This window comes from Suncus etruscus, chromosome 3 (assembly GCF_024139225.1).
Source record: "Suncus etruscus isolate mSunEtr1 chromosome 3, mSunEtr1.pri.cur, whole genome shotgun sequence".
Taxonomy (NCBI): Eukaryota; Metazoa; Chordata; class Mammalia; order Eulipotyphla; family Soricidae; genus Suncus; species Suncus etruscus.
Genome location: NC_064850.1, coordinates 82,716,950 through 82,733,631, shown reverse-complemented (window position 1 = coordinate 82,733,631; position 16,682 = coordinate 82,716,950).

Genomic DNA, 16,682 nt, shown 5'->3' with positions numbered 1-16,682 from the left:
CATGAAGTGGCTACAAGGATTAAATGACAGTCTACCTCTGTAGAAAGTGCTTGTTAAACTGCCTTTTACTGCTTATCATAAGGGCTTTTCAGTGTTAACTGGAAATTCTTGTAGAAATCTGTGTACTCTACTAGCACAAAAATCTTTTCCTTTGCTTTTAACCCTATGATGTCAATGTTGTTCTTATCGGTGGGGTCTAAATAATGGGAAAGTTATGGGAAAATAGATGTGAGACCTTTGGTAACTAATATTGTACCCAGAGATCCATTTCTAGTGCTTCCAGTAAGCACAGATGAGAGCTGAGTGTCACCAGATATCAGGACATGGTACATAGTGTTCCAGCTGAGACTGGAGTAACCTTTTGTCTGTGAAGCTAGGAATAGAGACCAAATTTGCTATCTTCTTTCTCTCCTAAAGAGAGTCTTTTGCCAGTTTGGTGTGTGGGTTGCTAAATGATAGGATGATAAAGTGATGCAACAGATAAACCCAATTTATTTTAAGCTTCCTCTTTGAGATAAAACCGAGAACGCACTTAATGCATACATGACTGTGCTTTGGGGTTGTGAGGAGAATCCAGGAGATTAGCAAGCACGGAAATGTTTTATAAACAGTCACACATTATATCACCTTCTAATGACTGACTGGAAATGAGATGACACACATTTTTGAGAGAAATGTGTTTTGCCTCCCAGGATGCAATGAATGAAATGACTTTGATGTCAATTCCCAGCAATGCACTTATTTAATGAATGTTTTAAATTAGAATGTGGGGAAAAGACTTTGGAGTCCTTTGGAAGTCCTAACAAAATTGGAGGCAAGACCACATCTGCTATACAGCCAACCCAGGTTCAATCCCCAGCATCCCATATGGTCCCCAAGCCTACCAGGAATGATCCCAGAGCACAGATCCAGGAGTAGCCCCTAGATCCAGCACTGTTGGATGTGATCCAAAAACTAGAGACTACTCAGGCTGTGTGCTCAGGGAATCACTTCTAGTGATACTCAGGGGACCATAATGAGATGCTGGGGATAAAATGAGAGTCAGCCACATACAAGCCAAAAAAACTTAACCCCTATAGTATCCAGAGAGACAGAAAGCCAGAGGGCCCCTAACAATTTCTTTTAGAGCAAATTATTACCTTCTTTTCTCAGTAGAAAATACTACATTTTTACACAAAATTAAGGGTATTGAAGACAGTCAAAAAAACTTGAATGCCTGCTTTGCATGTGGAGATCCCCAGATTGGCAGGTTCCCTGAGTACTGCAAGAAATTGCACCTGAACACCCCTGAGTGCGTTCCCTCAAAACATACAAAATTAGAAAAAAATGTAGAATTAAAATGTTTACCTGAGGTTTACAACAACCCACAATCTGATCAATGAGTAGGCCACAGTACCTAAAGGGTAAAGGAGAAGTGCCTGCCATAGAGCAGGATGGTTGCTTTTGGGGAAACTGTGGACATTGTGGGAGAAAACAAAATACTGGTGACGGGACTGCTATTAGAATATTGTATGCCTGAAATTCAGTCATGAATAACTTTGTAAATCATGGTGCAGAGAGAGGGAGAGAGGGAAGGAGAGAGAGAGAGAGAGAGAGAGAGAGAGAGAGAGAGAGAGAGAGAGAGAGAAAGAGAGAGAGTGAGAGAGAGAATGGGAGTTAGAGGGAAGTGGAAAGATATATTGAAAGGTGGACCACATGCTACCCTGAGTAAGATTCCCAATATAGATTTGGAATAGCCCTTGAGCACCTCCTGGTGTAGCCTTAAACCCAAATTTTATCTTATTTATTTATTTATTTATTTATTTATTGGTTTTTTGGGCCACACCCAGTAGTGCTCAGGGGTTACTCCTGGCTGTCTGCTCAGAAATAGCTCCTGGCAGGCACAGGGGACCATATGGGACACCAGGATTTGAACCAACCACCTTTGGTCCTGGATCTGCTGCTTGCAAGGCAAACACCGCTGTGCTATCTCTCCGGGCCGGAAATTGCAATGTTTAAATACTAGTTTCCCCTAGAAGAAATGAAATCTTCTTGGAGAAGTGGTTAACATTATGTTGAAGACAAGAAGTATCCAATATAAGCCAAAGAGCCAGAGATACAGTGTAGCAGATATTTTTCCTTGCACATGGCACATGATTCACATGGGCACTAACATCTGGTCTCCTGAGTGCAAAACACCAGGGAAAATCCCTAAGCAGAGAGCCACACCAATCAGTTCTCAGAAGTTACTCCTGGCTCTGCATTCAGGGTCATTCTTTGGCAATGCTCAGGGAATCATATGGGATGCTGAGGATCAAACCTGGCATGCAAGGCAAATGTCCTACCCACTGTGCTATTGCTTTAGCCTCCAAAAATGGTTTGGTTTTTTTTTTTTTTTTTTGGTTTTTTTTTGTTTGTTTGTTTTGGTTTTGGTTTTTGGGCCACAGGGGTGCTCAGGGGTTACTCCTGGCTGTCTGCTCAGAAATAGCTCCTGGCAGGCACGGGGGACTATATGGGACACCAGGATTTGAACCAACCACCTTTGGTCCTGGATCTGCTGCTTGCAAGGCAAACGCCGCTGTGCTATCTCTCTGGGCCTCCAAAATTTATTTTTAAAATATTATTTATAATATTAATTTTTAAAAATGCTTGAAATTGGGCTGGAGCGATAGCAAAGTGGTAGGGCGTTTGCCTTGCACTTGGCAGATCTAGGATTAGACCTTGGTTTGATCCCTCGGTGTCCCATATGGTCCCCAAGCCAGGAGCAATATCTGAGCCCATAGCCAGGAGTAACCCCTGAGCATCACCAGGTGTGGCCCCAAAACCAAACATAAATAAATAAAAGTGCTTGAAATTAAACAGGTACCATCCAATTTTATCTAAAAAGGAAAATAAACACTATAAAACTTAGTAACTATCCAAAAATTTGACCAACGTGAGTAATGGCACTTAGATGGCACTACGCCTTTATGAAGGATGGCATTTGAAAACTTCAATCAGATTGCCAAAGAGTCCTCAGGCTGATTTTTTTGTGAGTACAACACCTAGTTGTGATCAGGGCTTACTTCTGACTCTGTGCTTAGGTATCACTTCTGGAAGGGCTTGGGGGATCTTATGTGGTGCTTAGGAGAAAAAAACCTAATCAGCAAGGTAAGCACCGGACCTTTGAACTACCACTTTAACCATTGATGCTGATTTTGTAACCAGTTACAACAGTGCAGAGGCTACATCTTGGTTTCCTTGCAGTAGATAATCTGAGCACTTTTCAACCAAAAGTGAGGATTCTGCATTGGAGAACCAGAGGTTTAGTACAAGGAGTAAGTCTTGCACCCCAGGCACTGCACTGAATATACCCAAGAGTAACTCATGAACACAGAGCCAGGAATATCTCCTGGGCTATGTCAGGTGTTGCCTTAAACAACAACAAAAATTAGATGCTGTATTTAAATTATAAATGTTAATAGCTTATTTTAAATGTATCACATACAGTGATAGAATGAATTTCATAAACAGCAACTTTTGAGCAGATTTGTTCAAATAAGAATTTGGCTACAGTACAGAGAGCCTTGTATTTTATTTGTAGGTTTCAATTTCTATCAGTGAATTTTTATTCTAACTTGCGGTGTGCATGAATACTATGATAGTTTATACTTGTTCAAACCCAAAACAAGGGCAGAATAAGTCACATCACAGCACCCATGACTCAGACATGCCCGATGTCACTATTACAACATCTGCTTCCATTCCCTAACTAGTGTATCTTTGAAGATGTCACATCCTGTGTGAAGAGCATGAATTAAATATAAAATGTGCATATTTCTTGCTCTGACAACTATTTAATTCAGAGTTTTCACAGAGAATATCAATCTCCAAATAGAGTGTCTCTGTGAAGTATTGACCATTTAAAATGTCTTTTTTAATGAAAAATCATTTGTATCATAATTTGCTAGTTTATAAAATTCATAACAATATTTTTCAATATGAATAATCTTTCATCCTTCTTTCCATCACTCTCATAAATAGAGCTACACAGAAGAAGCCATTGATTTTAAAATACATGGAATTATAAAAGGCTTTTGTTTTTCCTGGCTTTGAGGAAATTGAACATCGAGTTTTAGCCAGGTTGGCAGGGGTACACTAAGAGAATAAAGGAGGCCCCTGCCCCAGTTTCCAGCTTTTAAAAGTGAACTTGCATTCTCGGCCACCATCAACTTTGGTGGTTAGACCCTACATTTAGAATATTCTATATCACCAAAGAAACCCTTTAACTATTTAAAAAAAAATTTTTTTTTGGCTTTTGAGCCTTGCCTGAGATGGCTTTACTCCTTACTCTATTCTCAGGGATTAGTCCTGGCAGAGCTCAGGGGACCAAATGGATTGTCGAGAATCAAACACAGGTTGACTACACACAAAGCAAATGGCTTTTCCACTGAACTCCAGTTCCAGGAACTTTTTCTTTAAGTAGGTTTTTATTATTTGTATGGTAAATAAAATTGGATAAAAGCAGTTCAGATCCCCCTGTGACATTAAGTGCTTGTGCATATTATTTAAGTCCCCAAACACAGCATTTCTTAGTCAAGGTTTGGGAATATTTCAACAATGGCATCATGAAAGCAAAATCAAAGTGAGTGTAGTTGTTCTACTACTAAAGAAGAAGCCACCCATCTGCCTTCTTTTCTGACTGGTCAAATTAACATCAAACATATTAAGAGAAAAGGAAAATCATCACCCAGATATGGAGAATTTACATAAATTCCAAAGACAATTCCAAAGACAATTATAGGAATAATGGGGAGGGAGGGTACAGAAGCTAAGGGACCTGGACTTCAAGGAGCGAGAACTCAAATGACAAATGACTCAAATTTGACTTGTATAATGCAGTCCAGTCACATGCAAAATTAAAAATAAGTGTTTGTTCAACTGTGTCATATTAAATAGGTTTGGGCCAGAAAGATAATACAGTGACATTAAAGAATAGATTTAATTTATTCAAGTAATATTGGTTTATAATGTTATACAGATTCTAGGCATATGGTTTTTTATATCAATATCTGTAAAGTCTATCTTATGTTCACTACTAGAAGTCTTGTTTCTTTAAGTCACCATTTATCACTTCCTCCTTCCTTCCTTCCTTCCTTCCTTCCTTCCTTCCTTCCTTCCTTCCTTCCTTCCTTCCTTCCTTCCTTCCTTCCTTTCTTCCTTCCTTCCTTCCTTTATCCATCCTTCTATCCTTCATCTCTTCCTCCCTCTCTCTCCCTTCCTTCCCTCCTCCTTTCATTTTTAGCCTATACTCTTTTCTTAGGGATTAGTCTGTGTTTTTTCAGGGGGGACTCTGCAATGCCAGGGATGGGTCAGGGGCCAATCAATGCAAGGCAAATTCCTTACTTCCTGTAACATCTCAGGCCCCACAATTAACCATCTTCTTTTTTTTTTTTTTTTTGTTAAGTCACACCCGGCAGTGCTCAGGGGCTACTCCTGGCTCTACACTCAGGAATCGCCCCCAGCAGGCTCCAGGGAACCATATGGGATGCCGGGATTTGAACCACCATCCTTCTGCGTGCAAGGCAAACACCCTACCGCTATCACTCGGGCCCACAATTGACCATCTTTGTCTAGTTAGCACACCTTCCTTTCTTCCTACAAAAATTATTTTATTCTTTTGGTTTAAGAGATTTTTGTTCTGTTTGATTTGGTTTGGCTTTGCTTTCTTTATCACATAAAAGTGAAATTATATGGCATCTGCCTTCCTCTATTTGACTTATTTCACTTGGCATAATACCCTCTTTTCTATCTATGTCATAACAAATAACAAGATTTGCTACAACTATTTATATATTTAATAATATTGTTCAACTGAATGACATCCCCTCCTCCCACCCAATGTAGGTGAGTGTACCTTGTCTTCTTTATATAGTCATCTGCTGATGGGTTCTTGAGATTATTTTCAGCTCTTGGCTGTCAGGAATAATATTGTGTACATGAATATATGGATATATAAACTTATATCATCAACTTAGTGTTTTAGTGTTTTTTTGATAAATGAATAAGCTATGTGTGTTCTTTTTCTTAAACACTAGTTTGTTTCCGGACTATACCAAGAAGTGCTTAGGGGCTACTCCTGACTCTGTGCTCAGGGGACACTCCTAGAGTGCTCTAAGGACCATCAGGTTTTGGACATCAAACCCAGGCCTCCTGAGTATAAAACACGTGTGCTTAGTCAATTTAGTATTGTCCAAGGCCCAGATATTTCTATTTTTATTATTTGTAGAATCTATATATTCTTATTCATAATTACTGTGAGGGATAAGACTTTTATTTATTTTTTGAAGACCACAAGACATTGTTTATTGGTGAGAGCGCATAATTAAAAGTAGTAAAAGTATGGGGCCGGGAAGGTGGCGCTAGAGGTAAGGTGTCTGCCTTGCAAGCGCTAGCCTAGGACGGTCGGCAGTTCGATCCCCCGGCGTCCCATATGGTCCCCCCAAGCCAGGGGCGATTTCTGAGCACATAGCCAGGAGTAACCCCTGAGCGTCAAACGGGTGTGGCCCAAAACAAAACAAAACAAAAAAAAAAGTAGTAAAAGTGGGCCAGAGAGATAGCATAGGTAAGGCATTTGCCTTGCATGCAGAAGGATGGTGGTTCAAATTCTGGCATCCTATATGGTCCCTGAGACTGCCAGGAGCGACTTCTGAGCAGAGAGCCAGAAGTAACCCCTGGGCACTGCAGGGTGTGACCCAAAAACCAAAAAAAAAAAAGTAGTGAAAGTGTTTTGTATATTTCAAGTGATAAAGATGTTTCAATATTTTACATTTCTTTTTAAATATTCTTTATTTAAATAATTCTTTATTTAAGCACCATGATTACATACATGTTTGTAGTTGGGCTTCACTTATAAAAAGAACACCATCCCCTCCTTCACCAGTGCAACCTTCCCACCACCAATGCCCACCAGGATAGGACTTTTAAAAAATACAGAAGTATGGGGCCAGAGAGATAGCACAGTGGTGTTTGCCTTGCAAGCAGCCGTCCCAGGACCAAATGCCGGCATCCCATATGGTCCCCCGTGCCTGCCAGGAGCTATTCCTGAGCAGATAGCCAGGAGTAACCCCTGAGCACCACCCGAGTGTGGCCCAAAAACCAAAAAAAAAAAAAAAAAACAGAAGTATTTGCCTAATACAAATTGAGGAAAAATTTGCCTGATACAAAATTGAGGAAAAAGTCAATTATGTGATGTCAGCTTGTGAAATGCTTACATCTTTTTATCTTTGTACATGACAAAAACACTTCTTTAGAACAAGAAGTTGGGGTTGGAGCTATAAGCACCGTGGTAGGACATTTGCCTTGCATACAGCCGACCCAGGACTGACCCGGGTTTTATTCCCAGCATTCCATATGGTCCCCCAAGCCTGCAGGAGCAATTGCTGGCTGCAGAGCCAGAAGTAACCCCTGAACACTGGTAGGTGTGCCCCCCCCAAAACAATAATAATAATAAAACAAAGAGTTTTGTATAATAGACTTATACACCCACTATTCAGTAAAGTAGAAGAAAATTTAAAATTGGAACAGAATTTTACATGAGTATTCTGTGGTTTTGTTGGTTGTTGTTGTTGTTGCTTTGTTTTGGGGCCACACTCAGCTGTATTTAGGGCTTACTGCTGGCTCTATGCTCAGCGACCACTCTTGGGGTGCCAGGAATAAAACCAGAGTTGGCCATGTGCAAGGCAAACAACTTACTCACTGGACTATCATATCACTCCAGCCCCTGAAAATAATAGGGCTGTTTTTTTTTTGTTGTTGTTTTTTGTTTTTTGAGCCACACCCAGTGATGCTCAGGGGCTTCTCCTGGCTATGCACTCAGAAATCACTTCTGGCTTGGGGGAACCATACGGGACGCCAGGGGATCAATCCTAGGCTAGAGTGGGCAAGGCAGACGCCTTACTGCTTGCACCACTGCTCAGGCCTCAAGGATAGTTTTTAGAGCAAGTCAATGAGGATCAAGGAAACAGCTTAGTAAGCTGGAGGACATACTGAGCTTGCAGGAGACCCAGGTTTGAGCCCATTACCATAAGATTGCTCAAGCACCATCAAGGGTGGCCATCAGGCACTGACCCTGTGAGCACCACCAGGTCTGGCCCAAAAGCTAACAAAAATACTTAAAAAAATAATTCTAAAGTATAAAAAGCATCAGATAAATTTCAGTTATGCAACACTACAACATATGGGACTAAACACATCTTATTTTCAAATGCCCAACACTTAGATGTTAAGTATGCTGTATTCAAATATGTTTTACACTAAACCATAGAAGTGGTTGATTTTCACAACTGAATGGACTGAATGGACTGAATTTAATTATTATTTTGTTTCATTTGGAACCATTCCTGGCAGTGCTCGGGGATACTACCACCTTTATCTGGGGGATAATATGGTATTGGAAATGGAACTTATGGCTCTCACATGCCAAACATGCACTTCAGCCTTTGAGGCATCTCCCTGGCATTTTAAAATTGAAATTCTGTGGGCCCGGAGAGATAGCAAAGCGGCATTTGCCTTGCAAGCAGCCGATCCAGGAACAAAGGTTCAAATCCCGGTGTCCCATATGGTCCCCCGTGCCTGCCAGGAGCTATTTCTGAGCAGACAGCCAGGAGTAACCCCTGAGCAACGCTGGGTGTGGCCCAAAAACAAAAACAAAAACAAAAACAAAATTGAAATTCTGTAACCAAGTGAGATAATATAGCCATTTTAATTTTAGTTTTAAAAAAATACTCCGGTTTTCGTTTACCAAATCATTACTTTTAGATACCAAGCAGTTATTATTGCAAGTCTCAATTTTAAAATGTTACTTTTTTTTGGGGGGGGGAGATTTTGCTCATATCTGGCAATATTTAGGACTTACTCCTGACTCTGTGCTCAGAAATCACTCCTGGCAGTCTCGGGGGACCTTATGAGATGCCAGGAATCAAACCTGGGTTAGTTACATATAAGCCAAGTGCCTTATCTGCTATTTTCTTTTCGGTTCCCTAATGGTGTAATTTTTTTCTGTCTTACACACAAGCTTCCAGTAACTCATTTCCTTTATTATCTTTTTGCAGTAACATCCGGGCATCAAAAGTCCAGATTATATTGTTGGTAAAGGAAATATGTGAAGGGAAGAGAGTTTCAACTTTGAAAACATATGTGCAGCACATTATTTTGTTGTTTCTTTTGTAACATTTTGTTTTGTTCTGTTTTGTTTTTAGTCACACCCATTGTTACTCAGGGTCTTGACTCTGCACTCAGAAGTCGCTCCTGGCAGGCTCAGAGGACCATATGGGATGCTGGGATTCAGACCACCATCCATGCTGGATTGGCTGTGTGCAAGGCAAACACCCTACCACTGTGTTATTTCTCTGGCCCCTCTTTTATAACATGTTTTAAAGAAATGTGTCTTTATTTTTCTTTAATGGTTTGGGTTCATATATATGTGTGTTAATACACTAAGAAAATTCTTTTTGAATTAACCCTTTCTAATTACTGTTAAATATTAAAGTAGTTAGCCTTATTTTTCATATTTTTAAAATGCCTAGAATATGGGGCCGGAGAGGTGGCACAAGAGGTAAGTCATCTGCTTTGCAAGCTCTAGCCTAGGACGGACCGTGGTTCCATTCCTACGAGTCCCATATGGTCCCCTCTCCCCAAGACAGGAGCGATTTCTGAGCGCATAGCCAGGAGTAACCCCTGATGAGTGTTAAATGGGTGTGGCCAAAAACAAAAACAAACAAACAAACAATAAATAAATAAATAAATAAAATGCCTAGAAGAATTGTATGATAAATTAAACAAAAAAATTGTCACTAAAAACTAGTTAATGTTGCATTAATAACTTAAATATTGATTAAAATTATAGAAGCCTCTTTAGGTGGTATTGGAGAGCCCAGGGGACCAGCCTAGAGAAGCTCAATGTTGGAGGGCCGTGGGGTGCAGTGGATCAGTCTTAGGAACCTCAAACACAGGTGCTTTATCTTGAAACCAGAAGCAAGAATTTTGACCTATAACTCAAATAAAGCTTATTATAATTAAAGAGCTAACTATAACGTTTTAGGGTGTTCTATAGCTGAAGTCTAACATGCAGAGTCCTTTGCATACAAATCCCTTTGCTTAGGGTGACCTATAGCTGAAGTCTAACATGCAGAGCCCTTTGCATACAAATCCCCTTGTATGCGAATCCCTTTTCTGCAAACGCTTCACTCCGCCGGTAGAGGGCACTATGCGCACACCGGGCAGAGAGAACCAGGGATTTATTAAAATCAAGAGTCTGACTTTTGGTTTCTTAAGGGAATAAACTGACAGGTGCTGTTAGAATGAAACGAGAAGGCATGGGCATGGAAATGCAGGCCAGGGTAGGGTCTTTGGAGGTGTGCTAATAGTAACTGTGGAACTTCAAGATTTGTGTGTGGAATGCTTTTGATTCCTTCAGCACTCAAAAGCATCTGAGTCCAGACTTGGCTCAGTTGGGAAGAGTGTAATTAAATCAAAGGATTGTTTTTAGAGGTGAATGACAAAATGACAGTTTGTAATCTAGGATCCTACATCAACAAAAAACAGACCTAGACTGGGGGTCAGGTAACCAGGCTCTGTCTCAGCTGTACCAGCATCTCCTGGCTAAAGTCTCACAATTTGAGAGAGAAAGCCACACTCCAAAATACACTTAGAAGCTTTGCTTATGCTTTTATACCATATGATCAATACAATGATTCATGTTTTCCACATTGCAGTTATAATTTGAAAATAAATATTCATCGAACATTTGGTTTGAAGAACACGATCTCATGTTTTATGCATAGTATATTTAAAGATTTAATTCTATTAACATTTATGTCAACAATGTAATTTCAATGTAATTCAAATTCACCTTTTTTATTTCTTTCTTTTGAGTCTGCCAGGAGCAATTTCTGAGGGCAGAGCCAGGAAGAACTGCTGAGCACCACTGGGTGTGGTCCAAAAACAACAACAAATCCAAAAAATCAAAAACATATCATCATATTGTACCTTCACAAAATTCCAAAAGATTGTGGAAATCAACAATTGACTTGGGAATTAAAACAGGCATGAAGAATTTAAAAGATGAATTTAACAGCAAACTCTTCCTATAATGTTGGGATTCCCCCAGGCCACCCTAATGGTGCTGTGGGACTATATAGTGCTAGAAATAAAACCTGGATCGCACCAATGCCAGACTTGATCCTTAACCACTTTATTTCTGACCTGATTTACCTAGATTACTATAAAATAGTACCCAAATACCCATTTAACCAAAGTGATACATATTTCAAAACGAAGAAAAAAGTTTTCATGATTTTAAAACTAACATAAATACTTTAAAAACAAAGACTGGTTTTATTCAAAACTATAAAGTTATTCTGATAATATGCAATGTCTTTGTTTTCTGGAAAAATTTCTAAATAAATTTATGATCTATTATAAAATACTTATAGCAGTTTTAATACATTTGTCTCTTAATTATATGTAAGAAAGTCTGGTTTCAGATAAGTATACTACAGATAGTGTGACTGCATTTTAAAATCTTTCTTAAGGCCGGAGCGGTGGCACAAGCAGTAGGGCATTTGCCTTGCACGCAGCTGACCCAGGATGGATCTCAGTTGGATCCCCCAAAGTTTCATATGATCCCCCAAGCCAGGAGCAATTTCTGAGCGCATAGCCAGGAGTAACCCTGAGCATCACTGGGTGTGGCCCAAAAACCAAAAACTAAATAAAATTAAAATAAAATAAAATATTTTGTAATAATTCATTTGAAGTGAGGGCATAGCTAAGCAATAGACCACTTGCCTTAGGAGTATGATGCCCTGGATTCATTGCCCAGTGCCAAAAGCTACAAAGCTTCCGGATAGAAACAACCTCTGGGAGTGAATCCAGCCACCTACCCATCCATCTACCCAACCAAAAAAGCTCCATGATACCAAGAATGAACCCTAGCTTCATTGGGTGGTGTGGCCAAAAAACAAACACGAAAGCAATTCATTGGATTTTATTCAGTTTAGTAACATAGAGTCCTGTCCCCCTCGTATTCCTTTCATTATGTGGACTTTTATAATTAAGAAAAATATTATTTCTTTTTAAAAATCCAGGCCTTTCTCAGATGACTGTCCAAGTGCAAGGACAGACTTCCAGTCGTTTACAACAGAGCCAGAATGGTCTCCAATTACACAAGCTGCTGCAGATACAGGCAAACTACTTGTTACCCTTGAAGCTGGAGCTCTGCACAGTCAGTCCGCTTTTCTTCCCAGGGCCCATAACTTGGGGGAGCGCGCAGTATGCTGTCCTGAGCCGCTAAGCATTCCCGACCCCTGCAACCCCTGCGAGAGAAGCAGAAAGATCAGTTCCAAACCAGCAGGCAGATGGTGAAACACTCTCTGGGCTATGTCCATCCAGCTACGTTTGTGCAGACACAGCAGAAAAAGGCAAATGATTTCCAAGGCCAGGGGGGAAAAAAAACAGTCCTCTCTTTGCAACAATCAAGAGTTGTTTATTTTTGGGGGGTGAGGGGCACAGGTTTGTTACACCCCGTCATGTTTAAGGGCTACTCTTTGCTTTAAGCTTAGAAATTTCTCTTAGGTGAGTCCTGGGGATCATATGGGATGCCCAGAGTCAAACCCAGGTTGGCCGTGAGCAAGGCAGACGCCCCACTTGCCATGGTATGGCTCTGACCTTCTCAAGAGGGTTTTGTGGAACTCCAGCTGGCAATTCCTGCAAACTTCTCAGCCTATTTTAAGACTGGATGAGTAACAGTGTAGTAGAGGCTTAAACATGAGATTTTAGGAATGAAAGCAGATTGCTTGAACCTTGAAGCCTGTGAATGATGGATCCTGATTCTTATGATTACCAAGTACAAAGAGCCCTGCACTCTGAACTAGGAGTCTGAGTACTTGGCTGTCTCCTCCCCTTTTTTGAGTTTCAGTTTATTCTACAAAATAGATGGGGAGTAAACACCATAAGGCTGGTTCTCTAGCCCTTAAAATAGTTATACAATACTCATTTCACACAATACAAATGTACACAATGGAGACACTGAGATAGAGCTGGAACTCATGGTTTTTTATTTGTTTTATTATTTTTGTTTTGGGGTCACACCTGGAAGTGCTGTGCGCTCAGAATTCGCTCCTGGCTGGCTCAGGAGACTATATGGGATGCTGGGATTGCAGCGACCGTTGGTCCTAGGTCAGCTGCTTGCAAGGCAAAAGCCCTGTGCTATCTCTGATCCCTAGAGCTCATGTTTTACCTACTGTCAAGTGCTGCTCAATCCCGTTATTGACTCTGCAATTCTCCCATACTGGCAGGAAGGATCATCAGGCAATGACGAGGAATGACCCCAAACAATCACCAGGTGTGGCCCCAAACAAACAAAAATGTTCTCAGTCTCTGTTATACTGGCAAGAGGGAGTCAAGGCAAATAGAATGTTTGTCTGCCCCTGGAGTGAAAGTTTGAAATGCTGAAAATTGTCCCATTTGGATATATTGGGTTGCAAGTTTTTTTCACCCTAAGCAAAGTTGGCTTCTTGCCTTTCCTTTTACCTGGGTTCCCCTCTCTTTACTTAGATGGGTCTAGCTCTAGAGATAAGTTTTTGTCTACCACCCTCCTCTTTCTCGCTGCCAGTTGTGGGTTCAGGTGCTTAATAAAAAACTGAGATCTTGTCTGGCTTCTCTCTCTCTCTCTCTCTCTCTCTCTCTCTCTCTCTCTCTCTCTCTCTCTCTCTCTCTCTCTCTCTCTCCCTCCTCTCTCTCTCTCTCTCTCTCTCTCTCTCTCTCTCTCTCTCTCTCTCTCTCTCTCTCTCTCTCTCTCCATAAGGTGGAAACCTCCCTGACCACAGATGTTTCACTCTCTCAAGTTTGTTTTTTTGTTTTTTGTTTCTTTGTTTTGTTTTTGTTTTGTTTTTGTTTTTGTTTTTGGGTCACACCCGGCAGTGCTCAGGGGTTACTCCTGGCTCCATGCTAAGAAATCGCTCCTGGCAGGCTTGGGACGCCAGAATTCGAACCAATGACCTTCTGCATGAAAGGCAAATGTCTTACCTCCATGCTATCTCTCCGGCCCCAAGTTTGGTCCAAATTATTTCCCAAGGTGACTCCTGCTTTCCTGAGTTTGGATTATAGTTGGATTATGTGTGGAGCCTTACACATATTATTACTCTATCATTTACTTACTAGAAAGTGTTCCACTAAAACTAATTTTTCTCTGCTGCCAATCAAGTTTTTCTCTTGCTGTTAACAAGTAATGTGCTGGCTGCACACAGGGAGGCTTCAGAGATACAAGGCACAAGATAGAATCAGACAGACCCCAGGAATATCTAAGCTTTACAAACTGACCATCTTGGAAGTATCAGAATTTCTTAGCTCAGTGTTTTTTTTGTTTGTTTGTTTGTTTGTTTGTTTGTAAAATGACAATAATGATATTACACTCTTCCTAAAGTAATAATTGCCAAGTCCACTTTTGAGCAAGTGCGCAAATGCAGATAAAATAAGTCCTCAGTAAGTATCGTCATAGATTGTTAATATATGGGGTATAAATATTGTCATCAATTTAAAAAAGTATAAAGCATAAAACCTTATACTTTATTAAAAGGTGTCTTAAAATCATCTATCTTAGTTGAATTTCATTTCACATAAGGAACATATGATTCAAAGAAGTTGAATGACAGCCAGGAACCTCTAATACCTACTTTATTCTCTGTATGCATCTTAGTGGTAATTAGAAAATGTAATGTGCTTTTCTGATTAATTAAAATATAAATTCTAAACCATGTGGCAATTACTCCTATTATTTTGAATCATCTGTTTACTGACTATTAAAATCTCAAAAAGACTTTCCAAAAATGAATCTGGATTTTGATACCCTAAGATGACATTATAAGAGCCTAAGTTTTTTTTTGGGGGGGTTGGTTTTTGGGTAACACCTGCTGCACTCAAAGGTTATTCCTGGCTCTGCACAAAGAAGTGGCTCCTGGCAGGCTCAGGGGACCATATGGGATGCTGGGATTCAAACCACCTTCAGTCCTAGATTGGCGACTATGTGCAAGGCAAACATCCTAGCACTGTGCTATTACTCTGGCCTAAAATTTATTATGATTTATATTTATTTATATATTTATTATGATTTTATTTATTTTGATTTATTTATTTATTATGATTGTTCCAAATAAACTTAAAATCTATACCTCTCTGTACTTTCCATGTAACATTTCTTCTCTTAGTTTTTTTTATTATTATTTTTTTAGTTTCAGAACCATAATGAGTTGCTTACAAAGTGCTCAGAGAACAAGAAATGCAGAAGTGTAACATGCATGGGGCCAGAGAGATAGCACAGCAGTAGAGCGTTTGCCTTAGACACAGAAGGTCAGTGTTTCAAATCCCGGCATCCCATATGGACCCCTGAGCCTGCCAGGAACGATTTCTGAGTGTAGAGTCAGGAGTAACCCCTGAGCGTTGCTGGGTGTGGCCCAAAAACAAAAACAAACAAACAAAAAAAGAAGTATAACATGCAGCATTTCCCAATAACTCTTTGTAGAATATCTGTCAGTTTTCTTTCTCCTGTCTTAATGGCATTTAGGTAACAAATGCAAAAAAAATAAATAAATCCTACAATGTTTCATGTAACATATTTGAAGAAAAAGAGGCTTATTTTGCAATTCATCAAAAGTATGTGGGAATAATCTCGCTCATTTGTGGGGTATAGAAAAAATAATAGGGGCCAGAGGGATAACACAGCGGTAAGGCATTTGCCTTGCACATGTGCAACACAGAACAGACTTCAGCTCGAATCAAGCATCCTATATGGTCCTCTGAGCCTGCCAGAGCGACTTCTGAGCACAACGCCAGGAATAACTCCTGAGCGCCGCCAGTGTGACCCAAAAACCAAAAAAGAAAAAAAATGGATATAAAAAGAAAAATAATAGTATGGTGATAATACCCAGAGATGATAGAGATGAGAATCAGGAGGTCTAATACATGGGAGGAAGCTTTCCACAAAGTGGTGAATACAGTTAGGGTAGTGAATGGCCCAGGGTGACAGTGATGGCTGAAATTGATTGCTCTAGACAAGAACTGGGTGTTGAAAGAGGATAAAGTGATATACATGGTACCCTTTAATTAGTAGTAGTGAAAAACCACAGTATCAAGAAAAAGGGGAGGGGAGAGATAGATAAGGAGAGAAAAAGAGAGGAAGAGAAAGAGAAAGAGAGGGGAGAGGAGAGTGGGGAAAGGGGAGAGAGACAGAGAGGGGGTGGAGGGAGAGAGAGTAAAATACCTGTCCCAGAGAGGCAGGCTGGTGAGGGAAAGTGGGGACATTGTTGGTGAGAATTGTGCACTGTACTGCAAACCAAAGTATGTGAAAGGGAAAAAAAGGAAGAGAGAGAAAAAGGGATATATATACCCCAGAGAAAAGGATGAGAGCATTGGGGAGGGTGAGAGAGAAAGTAGAAAAACTGGGGGCATTGGTGGTAGGAAATGTGCACTAAGGCAGGTTATATATTGTATGATTGTAACTCTATCATGAACAACTTTATTTGTGAAGTAAAAACCCAACTGTATTATGAACAACCTTGTAACCATGGTGTTTAAATTTAAAAAATTATCTAGTGGATGAAACACAGCTTGTTTCACTTAAATCATTGAGATTCATCACATGATCGCTAGGGAAATGACTTTGAGTTACC